Raw genomic sequence first — 12,385 nt, 5'->3', positions numbered from 1 at the left:
GTGATGAGTCTCCGTCATCACATCCTTCCTCAAATTATCAGCAGAAGGTACCACTAACCGTCCCTTGTACCTTAAACCTCCATCAGCCCCAACATGGTAGAATGGAACCTCTCCGGAAGCTATCTCTGTGACCTTGTCGACACATTGCTGATCAGTGAGTTGTGCTTGTAAAACCTTACGAATGATGGAAGGTGTAACCACCATGCAAGCCATAAAAGCATCTGACAACTCATCTACATTCTTCAAAGCATTCCACTCAGTAGTGAATAGAGCAGAAAGACTACCAACGGGTCGGCGACTGAGTGCATCCGCCACCACATTCGCTTTCCCTGGATGGTACTGTATAGAGAAATGATAGTCTTTTACAAACTCCAACCATCTGCGCTGTCTCATATTCAGCTCCCGCTGAGTGAACAAGTACTGCAGACTCTTGTGATCACTGAATAATCTGAAAGACTCACCCAACAGATAATGCCTCCAAATACGCAAGGCAAAGACCACTGCTGCCAATTCCAAATCATGTGTCGGATAATTAAGCTCATGAGGCTTAAGTTTCCGAGATCCATAAGAAATCGGTCGCTCCTCCTGCATCAATACACATCCAAGACCCTGCAACGATGCATCCGTGTAAACAAGATACTCTATCCCGCTTTGCGGAGTAGCCAGAACCGGTGCAGAAGTCAACTTCCTTTTCAGCTCATCAAAAGCCCGCTGACAGTGTTCATCCCACACGAACTGTACACCCTTCTTGGTCAGATGAGTGAGTGGTCCTGCTATCTTGGAGAACCCCTGGATGAATATCCTGTAATACCCTGCCAGACCGAGAAAACTCCGAATCTCTGTAGGTGATGTAGGCTGTCCCCACTCAACCACCGCCGAAACCTTGGCCGGATCCACTGCGATCCCCTTTTCTGACACCACGTGACCCAGAAATTTCACCTCCCGCTGCCAAAATTCACACTTCTCGAACTTGGCATACAACTGGTGTTCACGAAGCGTCTGCAAGACTATGCGAAGATGTCTAGCATGATCGTCCTCCGACCGAGAATAGATCAAGATGTCATCAATAAAGACAATAACAAATTGATCCAAATAAGCCCGGAAGACTCTATTCATTAAGTCCATGAACACTGCAGGTGCATTAGTCGTTCCAAACGGCATAACACGAAACTCATAAGAACCATATCTCGTGAGAAACGCTGTCTTAGGAACATCCTGCTCCCTAACCCTCAGCTGATGATACCCAGAACGCAGATCAATTTTGGAGAAGTATGTGGCTCCCCTTAACTGATCAAACAAGTCATCAATCCTGGGCAAAGGATACTTGTTACGAATCGTAACCTTATTCAACTCCCTGTAATCGATACACAGACGAAGCGAACCATCTTTCTTTTTCACAAACAGAACTGGTGCTCCCCAAGGTGATGTACTCCTACGAATAAAACCCTGGCTGAGTAACTGCTGAATCTGATCCCTCAGCTCTCTCATCTCTACCGGTGCCATCCTATAGGGTGCCCTAGCAATAGGCGCAGTGCCTGGAGCTAAGTCTATCACAAAATCGATCTCGCGACTAGGTGGCAACCCTGGAATCTCCTGAAATACATCCGGAAAATCCTGTACAATTGGTATGTTCTCCAATGACACAGTAATCCCCTCATCCTTTTCCTCCTCCACATGGAACAAATAGGTGCTACCGCCTCCTTTAGAACGTGGCATAGCTACTACGTACATATCCTGACCAGGTATGGTAAAAATAATAGATCTATCAAAACAATCAACTTGGGCATGGTAGTGAGACAACCAATCCATCCCAAGTATCACGTCATAAGTGTGCATGTCCAGGACCAATAGATTGGCTAGAAATCTGAGTCTGCCAATATCTAGTGTCACAGGCCCATCACTCTCATGTATAATAGCTGTATCACCCAATGGTGTAGAAATACCCTGAGGTCTAGTGCATACCCTCGTCCTCATCCCAGATAAAGCAACAAAAGTCCTAGCTACAAATGAGTGTGTAGCACCCGTATCAAATAAAACACGTCCATATAAACCATGAATAGGAAACTTACCCTCAATAGTCTGAGGTGCCTGAACATCCTGTGGCTTGGGGTTATACACCCTGCCATAATGCAACTGCTGTGGTGCCTGTCCCTGAGTTTGTGGCGGTGCCGGTAAAGCCAGATGTGTCTGTCCCTGAATCCGTGGAACCTGTGGAGCTGGTAGAGGCACTGGCCCCCTCTGTCCCTGCCGCACATACTGTCCCTGTCCCTGTCCCTGTCCTGCTTTAGGACACTGCCTGGTGGTATGACCATACTCTCCACAAGTGTAACAACTACCCTGGAAAGTACCAAATGGCCTCCTCTGTCGATTAGCCTGTGGCTGACCCTGTCCTGCCTGTGGTCCCCCATTCTGTTGCCTCTGAATGGGTGCCCCATTCCGATGAGCATCTGAACCACCCTTGTGCTTCTTCCAAGGCTGTTGCCCTTGGAACTTGCCTTTGTCATTCTGCCGGTGACCATTGCCATTCCCCTTTTCAGCTGACTGATTAGTAGAGTCTTTATCTCCCCGCTTCTCACCACGAGCCTGTCTGATGTCCACAGTCAACTGATACTGTTGTAGAGCGGCGTCTACCACCTGAGCATAGGTAGTATAGGCTGGACTACCTGTAATAGCTCTCTTGATAGACCACATCAGTCCCTTGACAAAACTGTTGCGCTTCTTCTCCTCTGTATCCACCTCCTCCGGTGCAAAGAGAGACAAGCGTGTGAACTGCTGCTCATACTCCGCCACTGTCATGTTTCCCTGCTGCAGACTTAGAAACTCGGTCTTCATAGCTGCCCTGACTGCATAGGGAAAATATTTCTCATCAAAGCGAGCACTGAACTCATCATAAGACAATGTCATCCTCTCATCTGAGGTGGTAACTGACTCCCACCACTGTAGTGCATCCCCAACTAACTTGAAAGTAGCAAGCATCTGCTTCTGAACCTCCGTGCACTGAACCAACCGAAGATGACGCTCAATGTCCTGTTTCCACTGGTGAGCTGCTCTCGCATCGGTTGAGCCTGAGAACACAGGTGGACTCCCCTTTGTGAAAGAGCTCCTAGCCTTTCCCCAAGAATCCGTCTGAACCACTGGTGCTGGTACAGGTGCCTGCTGGACCTGGGGTTGGTTTCGGAGTGCAGCTGTTACCCCAGCCTCTATAGCCCGAGCAACGAGGTCATTGAGGTGAGGAGGAATCTCTGGATCTCTGTCCCGACCCTGAGTTTGTTGAACTTCCTCCGGCTCCTCCTGAAACCCTGGCATTTGCTGCTCTTCTTCTATTTGTTGACGCTGTAGGAGATATTGTTGCCTACGTGCCGCTCTCCTTTCCTTCCTAGTTCCTTGCATGTTCTGTCCATTTCTAGCGTTAACCATCTGTTAACACGAAAAGACAGACATCAGTACTATTTTTATACGAATCATAAGGAATACAATGAATCCTAACTTAAGCTCTATTCAAGAGAACGCTACGCGGAAGACTTAATACGAAAACATCCTAGAGACACTTGAACCTGGAGTGCTCTGATACCAACTGTGATACCCCTCGGATCCGAGACACGGGTTGATCAGGCCCAGGCCCAAACCCGAGGGAGTATCAAACAATTAATATTTTATAGCGAACACAGAATACAAAATGAATTAAGAAATGAAAGTTTAAAGCTGAAAAGAAACTAAAAGATAATCTTAAATAATTAAATATGTTAAATTTGATAAACCAAATATCCATAATTTGAACAACTCGGGAATCCATCTCTAGTGGACCCCTAATAAAAGTCTCACACTAAATGAAAGTAAAATAAAAGATAAAACCCAAATCCAAGATCTGGAAAGAAACCCTACATCTTTGGTAGAATGGAAGATCGTCTCTGCTCTGCACGAACAAGCTCAAGCCTGGAACTGACGTACACCTGAAAAATAGGAGTGGGTCAGGCCCACGAACAAGTTCTAACCTACTACAATCCAAGCAGAGACTCGATACGCATGTACATACTAAATAGTTCAACAATAACTAATAATCCGTACATAAATATATCCACACTACTGGACTCTCGCTAGGCCATGAAGGGGGTCTCAACCTGGATAGAAGGCATCACACAATACGCACCTGAGTGGGTATGAGTACCTAAACCTAAACAGGGTATACCTCAACCTTCACAGTCAGCTACACATCCAACTGCATATACGCACCCTAACCGTCGACACTGAGACTCAAGCTCATGACACGGTAACATAAAAATATATCTAAACTCCGTTTCTATCCATCCACCAGAAATCCAGTAAGTCACTCGGCGTAGTCAACCGTACCGACTTATATATATAAGGAGGATTGTAGTTTATAACCCGTGCCCTTACTCCAAAATAGGTAGGACTTAGCAATTTGAGCTAATCCAAACCCAGTATGTCACCGTCCCATCCCGGTACATACAATCCAATCCGTCCAATAGTTGATAAAGCATCGATAATTATAACAACAATATCAACAATTCCATACTACACATAATAGAATGCATTAGCAACCATTCTTAAAAATACCAATAATTGATTCACATTGAAAATATAAATATCAATGTCAACTACTCCTTACTATGCATATTGTTGACAAAATAATGACCATATAATTGTCAACACCAACAGTCCAAACTAAACATGTTAGAACAGATTAACAAACATGCTTAAGTAAACCAATTCAGAATCCATAATTTGATCATACAGGGCTTTGTTTACAATGATGACCTATTCCCAGTTTCCATAGAATTAACAGAGCCTAAATAGATATTTTCCCACTCAAATCTATAGCATGCAAAAATAAATATAAGTAATCTATTATACTTATCGTTTCCTGTCCAACAACTTGCCGCACCAACCGTTAAATTTAATCATCAACTAATTTTCAGTGAAATATAAATATTTAGCATAGTTTCTATTGTCATGAACATATAATTCGAGTGGACAAGCTCTCACAGAAAATTTCTAATATAATTAAGAAATTAGAAACTCCAAATCTACACAGTCTACAAGACCTTCGTAATTAACTCCATGTAATCCTAATGGTTAACGCTTTGTGTCCAATTTTATATAATCTGGTCTTTGCATATTTATGTTTACCCTAGACCACTCCTAAATCACCCATTACAGTATTCATTCACCAATAAACACATTAAAACAATCACTAGGAAGCCTAATCACTGAAAAAATTTGGAAAAACAACCCACAGAATCAAAACTCACGCATAAACAACCGGGAGCCGGCTCCAGAATATTGGAGCCGCCTCCAATGGCCCTGGAGCCGGCTCCTAGACCATTGGAGCCACCTCCAGTCCAAGGGGAGCCGGCTCCAATCCAATAGGAGCCGGCTCTCCCCCTCCTCTTCTTCGTGTTCTCCTCTCCGGTCGCCGTTTACGCCTCCGACAATTCACAGTAGAGGTTTACAGAGAGTTTCAATTAATCCTAGGAGATTCCAGTCCTTAACTCAGTCCTTATTATGCTACTAATATGGATTAAACCATGAATTAAATAAGACAGTTCAAGGTTAAACAGTTTACAAGTTTTAAACCAAAAATCAGTTTCAGTTACACTCTAAGCATGAAACAGACAACGTCTTTTATTTTTAAACCTGTAATTCATCCTGGAACCATTGAGTATGCAAAGAACACGAGTATAAGGGAGAGAGTAAGGTTAGAACTTGCCTTTTGAGAATTTTGTTAAAATCTCTACGTTGTCTTCTACAATCTCCGGCGACTCCCACTGCAACTTCCTCTGTTCCTCGTTTCTAATTCCACAGACGTGTTTTGGTTGTATTATTTTGTTCCCTAAGCAGAATTATCTTATATATTTATAGGCAACCAAAACCCTAAGTCCAATTATACCTAAAGTCTGAAACGCGGCCCATAAACACAACCTATTTTATTTTAAACCCTGTCGGCTCATTAAATTAAACCTAGACAGAACTGAAACCCTAACCACACTTTTATACCTAGGCACAAATTAAAACATGTAATTACTAATTCAACAATAAAAATTCCAAGTTACTAATTCAATTAAAAAAAATTCCAAGTTAACCGTAAAACAGAAAATAACATACGATTTAGCCAAATAAATAATTAAAACAATTAACTTAAATAATCACAATAATTCAATTAATTAAACCAAAGAAAACACATAAACTAACTAATTAATTCAAGTAACACAAATAAGTCAAGTAAATCAAATAACATATAAAAACATAATTCAAAACAATTAATGAATAAAAACCAATTAATGAACAGAAAACAATTAAACAAAATACCGAGACTATCCATTTGAAAATTAGGGGTATTACAATGCTGTAACCCCTCATTGATCCTCTCCACAAGAGGGTGTTGGGGCCGACTAATAGTTGCGAGCTCGGCCTTGCGACTAAGCGCATCCGCCACAACATTGGCCTTGCCCGGCTTGTATTCAAAATGATAGGTGAACTCCGCTAGGAAGTCCTGCCAAATAGCTTGCTTGGGGCTGAGCTTCTTCTGTGTCTGGAAGTAGCTGGTGGCAACATTATCTGTCTTGATCACAAATTGTGCCCCGAGCAAGTAGTGCCTCCAAGTACGTAGGCAATGGATGACCGCCGTCATCTCTTTCTCCTGTACCGTATAGCGTCGCTCGGTGTCATTAAGCTTGCGGCTCCCATAAGCTATGGGGTGTTCTTCCTGCATCAACACGCCCCCAATAGCGAAGTCTGATGCATCCGTGTGCACCTCATATGGCTTGGAGTGGTCGGGCAAGCTAAGTACTGGCTCCTCTATAATTGCCCTCTTCAAGGCATCAAATGCCCCCTGGCATGACTTTGTCCAACTCCAAGCACGCGTCTTCTTGAGAATGTCTGTCAATGGGGTTGCTCTCGCCGAGTAACCCTTGATAAAGCGGCGATAGTAATTGACAAGTCCAACAAATGAGCGTAGTTCTGTCACCTTAGCAGGCGGCTCCCACTCTTGAATGGCCCTCACCTTTGCCTCATCCATCATCAGCTTGCCATCTCGTATCTTATGCCCTAGGAACAACACCTCTTCTTGGGCAAATGAGCATCTCTCCGTCTTCACATATAGGTCGTTCTCCCGTAGGACTTGGAAGACCTCCCTCAAGTGCTGCACGTGCTCTTCTAGAGTGGTGTTATACACAACAATATCATCCAAGTACACCACCACAAAGCGATCCAAGTAGGGATAGAAGAGCTTGTTCATCAAAGTACAGAAAGTAGCAGGTGCATTGGTGAGGCCAAACGGCATAACAAGAAACTCATAAGAGCCATACCTCGTCACACACGTAGTCTTAGGCTCATCTCCGTCCGCTATCCGCACCTTGTAGTACCCCGAGCGCAAGTCAAGCTTAGTGAAGTAGCGTACTCCACCAAGCTGATCAAAGAGATCGGCAATGAGAGGAATGGGGTACTTGTTTTTGATAGTCACCTTGTTGAGTGCTCGGTAGTCGATGCACATGCGTAAGGACCTGTCCTTCTTCCTCTGGAATAGCACCGGTGCGCCATATGGGGCCTTCGAGGATCGAATATAGCCTACATCTAACAGTTCCTTAAGTTGCCTCCACAACTCCTCCAACTCTGGGGGTACCATCCGGTAGGGCACCAAAGCAGGGGGTTTAGAACCCGGTTCCAGCTCAATCTTATGATCCACCTCCCTCCTAGGTGGAAGCTTCTTGGGCAGCTCCTTAGGCATCACGTCCGTGTACTCGTCTAGCACGGCTCGTATCTCTTTAGGCACCTCTTCTTGCGGGGAAGAGACTAGCTCATCATCGGGTGTCTCCAGTAACGTAACAAGGTAGCTAGTCTCTCCCTTCTTGAAGCCCTTCTTGAACTGCATAGTTGACAAAGCTTGGGCTTCCAACTTGGCGCCTCGCTCCACCGGCACCATGCATGCTGTGTTACCTTCCATAATACACATAGTATTAGCAAAAGGAATAGGGAAGGCTCTCACCTTGTCTAAGAACTCCAACCCAAGGACTAGTTTGAAGTCGTCCATGGGTACCACCGATAGATCAATGTGGCCACCCTATTCGCCAATGCATGCTTGGACGCCGTGTGCCATGCCATGTATAGCCTTTGCCGCCGAGTTAACTGCCTTCATGGAGCCCCCTTCTTTGCTATACTTGAGGCCCAACCTCTTGGCCTCATCAAGGCTCACAAAGTTGTGGGATGCACCCGTGTCCACCAAAGCACGTGTGGGTGTCCCATTGATGCTCGCCTCCACGAACATTAGCCCTTTAGCCGCCGCCTTAGGGACTTCAGTTTTAGCCTTGATGGCATTAAGGATTTGTAGTGAACCCATCTGCGCCTCCTCCTATTATTGCTCTTCGTAGCGGCTCGTCATGGCATTGAGGATCTTCCGCTTTGGGCAATCTCGTACCCAATGTGGTCTATCACATATGAAGTAAGAACCCTTAGGCTTGGGTGCTCCTTCCTTGTTCTCCCTTCCCTCTTTGCCTCCATGGCCACCACCTGGCTTACAGGACCAATCCTTATGGGGTGCAACGCCTTTGTCTCCCCCACCTTTGCCGGCATACCTCCCTTTGTCCTTGTCTTTGTCTTTTGGCTTGGATGAGGGTTCCTTCTTGAAGCTGCAATAGCTGTGGCAAGGTTTTGCACATTGCACCGCCTCAACTCCGTCTTAGCCCACAACTGCAAGCCATCCATGAAGAAGAAAAGAGAGTCCTTGTCGGATAGATCCGGGATCTCAAGAGTCAAGTTAGTGAATTCCTTCACATAGTCCCGAATCGACCCAACCTGTTTTAGCCTTCGGAGTCTGCCCCTAGCTTCATCCTCGGCATTCTCAGGATAGAAATGCTTCTTAATTTCCCTAGTGAAATCAGCCCAAGTATCAATAGAGACCGTACATTTGCCTATGTCACCATACTTTTTCCTCCACCATAGCATGGCATGGTCGGTGAGATAGTGGGTCGCCGTGCATATCTTGATGGTCTCATCGGTCATGCCCGTAGCCTCAAAGTATTACTTTGTGCTGAAGAGGAAGTTCTCCAACTCCCTTGCTACCCGGTTCCCACCATAGCACTTAGGCTTGGGAATATCAACCCGGGGTGCTACTACCCCCGTAGTAGCTGTGCCGGACGCCACCGCCTGTTTGCACAATGTTCAGTCCGCTCGCATTTCCTCTATTTGCTCGCGGAAAGTGCCAAGTTCCTGATCAACATAGCCACGTAGGGTGGCAAACTCCCCCAACATAAATTCTTGAAGTGCTTGGAGCTCCTGCCGAAAGTCACCACTTAGGGCATTGAGTGACCCTTTGACAGCATTTTGGACCTCAGTGTCCTCCGACTCCAGCCCATCCATGCGCTGGTGAGCATCCTCAAGCTGCTCCAACACGTTGGCTATGGACCCCTCCATGTTTGCCACACGTGCCTCTAAGCCCGCCATGATGTCCTTCGACCTAGCCCTTGTCTTCACTCCGCCTGGAGGGGGTTTGTTTCCCTTCCACGTAGAGCCTCCTCTTGGGTGCCAGTCACGTCTGATAGCTCCGTCATAGCTTCCTCCACACAAGGTGTGACGCCTCACTACCTTAGCCCTGATACCAACTGTCACGGACTTGAACCTTTCCAAGCCCCGTGTGGCCTTAGACACTTTCAAGCCCCCTTGAAGCGCTAAGTCAGCCTACCCGAGTGTGCTAGCTTAGTGAAGACTAAGGCTAGATAAGTGTTTTGTTTACTTGGGAGTGTAGGAAGAGGTTAGACAAGTGAGCAAGAGAGTTTGGGAATGTATAGAACTTGTATTGCTTGAGAGGAGAGATTACAACTTGGTTGCTTGGTGAGGAGCAAATGAACTCCCACCTCCTATTTATAGGTTTTTGGCCTTACAAGAACATTCTAGATGTATATAAATGTGTGGCCTAGATTAAGTGTCTAGAACCCTCCAAAGAAATATCTACACAATTCTAGAACTATGTACAATGTTCAAGACAAGTCTAGAGAATTCTATACAACTCTAGAAAAGGTTAGACAACTCCACACTAATCTAGAGAATTCCGGAAAGTTCCATACTTGTGTAGAGAAGTCTAGAAAGCTCCGATCCATGCAGGCTCCATGTCATCGTCTGTTGGGCGTCTGCGTGGGACCTGAGTGGCGTAGCCTCTTGGTTGTGGGGCGTGACAAATAGCTACTTTTACTTGGGATATTTTTATTTATTTATTTTTGGGATAAATATTTTGATTTTTTATTAAAAGAAAATGGGAATTCCAAGTTTTCTTCTTCAATTTTGTTAATTTTATCATTTTTCGTCTTGCATCGATTTTCATAGTATCCTTTTGGTCACCTGTTACGACCCTAAACTGATTCCATTTATAAAAAAAAATTCGGCATGACTTTTGCTAAAAAGGGGCCTACAATAACCTGTTAAAAAAAAATTTCAATGCAATGGCCTTTCTTGGCCTATCCAACCTGTCCCAACATACAATACAAAAAAATTATAATACATTCCCCAATACGACAATATCAACAACCTCCCCAAGTTAGTCCATCATCGTCATCCCATTCAACTTAAGTATTTACGTAGTCTCGCTTCCTTTCAAAATACCAACAAGAGTTATGATTTATAATACATGACCTTGGCTTGCAAAAATGAATACACGACATTCTAGTTTTGAGATTATACAAAAAAAAAAATGGGCTAAGATACAAAAGATAACAAAATACAACTCCTAATCTTCTTCAAGCTTACGGGGGATTGTCATCCGCCACTTCTTTTCCGAGTCTTGAAAAATGTTAAATAATGGGGTAAGCAAAAAGCTCAGTAGGTGGTGTCTAAAATGCACCTCTTGTGACCCCATAAACCTAAATAATGAATAGGACAATAGGGAGTGGGGTCATGCTAAACCCGGGAAAATACAATGTAAATCTGCAAGTTCAAAACAAATGAATGTCGTGCCATGAATGCAATGTCATGCATGTCACTCCCCATTTTTAGAAAACTTCCATCACTTCACAAACTGTTAATATAACCTGCCCTTTGGTGACTCCGCAGCGACATGAGAGAAGGATTGGCTACTGTCCCTAACCTTTGGTACCTCCGCAGCGTCATTTGGGGCCCAGATAGCTTAACCATGCTAGGGCAATCTCCCTAATTCCCTCTAGGCTATATTAACACACTGGCCCTTTGGTGACTCCGCGGCGACCGGGTTTTCTCAAAACCGTTTCATCAAATTCTCCCCAAAAATTTCCTTTTTCATTCTTATCAAATCATTGTACCCTTTTTCATGCCCATGCTATGAATGCATATCACATGCCCTTTTAATACTATGGAAATTGAGAAAATTGTCTCACCGTGAGCTTTAATTTGCCGCAAACGGCACTTAAAAATACCAAGAATTGATAGAGGAATCAAGGATTAAAGCCTTGAAGTGAAAAAAGAAAAATGAAAGCTGAGAGTAACAGAGAGAGAGCAGCGGGAGAGAAAGAGAGAAATGAGACTAGAGATGGTCTCTTGACCATTAAAAATAAAGGAAGAGTGGGCCCCACCATTTTCTTTTTATTTTCCCTTTTTCTTTTACTTTAATTTGCACCACACATAAACATATATACACATACACACATAATAATTTACAATCACATAAAATATATTAAATAAAATGCCTGGAATGCTAATGGACCCGATAAAAATCCCTGTATGCAAAAATTCCGGTAGCGAGTCCCACATGGGACCGTCCAGTCCGAAAAACTGAAAAATGTCAAAATGATCACCCTTGCATTTCAAAGAGTCTTGAACTCAATGAAATGTCTCAAACAACTCTAGGACATAACCGGCACACTCCACAGTGTCTGGCACGTAAAACAAAAAAAGACAAAAATGCCCTTGTGACTACAAAAATTCTGAAAAAATAGAAAATGGTGAAAATCGGAAACATCACAATCTACCCTCCTTAAAGAGATTTCGTCCTCAAAATCTACCTTCCTTATGAAGGAAGTCCACAGCCACACGCTCTCCAAGAACACCTCACAAAACCCCGAGATTATAAAATCACTGGCATTATTGCCTTTGACACCGGACGTCACCAATCAATCACACGCTACTGCCACCAAAACCTAATGTGGTTACCTATCTCTGTCTTCATCAAAACACAAGACTAACATGACCTTATGTCTGACTCAAAACGGACATCAATCCAATCTACACTGCCATGGAAAGCTCCCAAGCCCGAAAAAAGAACAGTCATCATACCACCACACATGACAACATCCAAACCCAATTCATCCTCAATGGACACACTAAACTTTAGACAAAGAACCTCGTTCAACTCTATCTTATACATCCTTGTCAGACCAAACACTCATTATCCAATACTTAATTACACCAT

Source organism: Cornus florida, unplaced genomic scaffold (assembly GCF_030987335.1).
Source record: "Cornus florida cultivar Cherokee Brave unplaced genomic scaffold, ASM3098733v1 CherokeeBrave_3.0.0_Hap2_Chr05, whole genome shotgun sequence".
NCBI classification, from domain to species: Eukaryota; Viridiplantae; Streptophyta; class Magnoliopsida; order Cornales; family Cornaceae; genus Cornus; species Cornus florida.
This window is presented reverse-complemented; position numbering follows the sequence as displayed.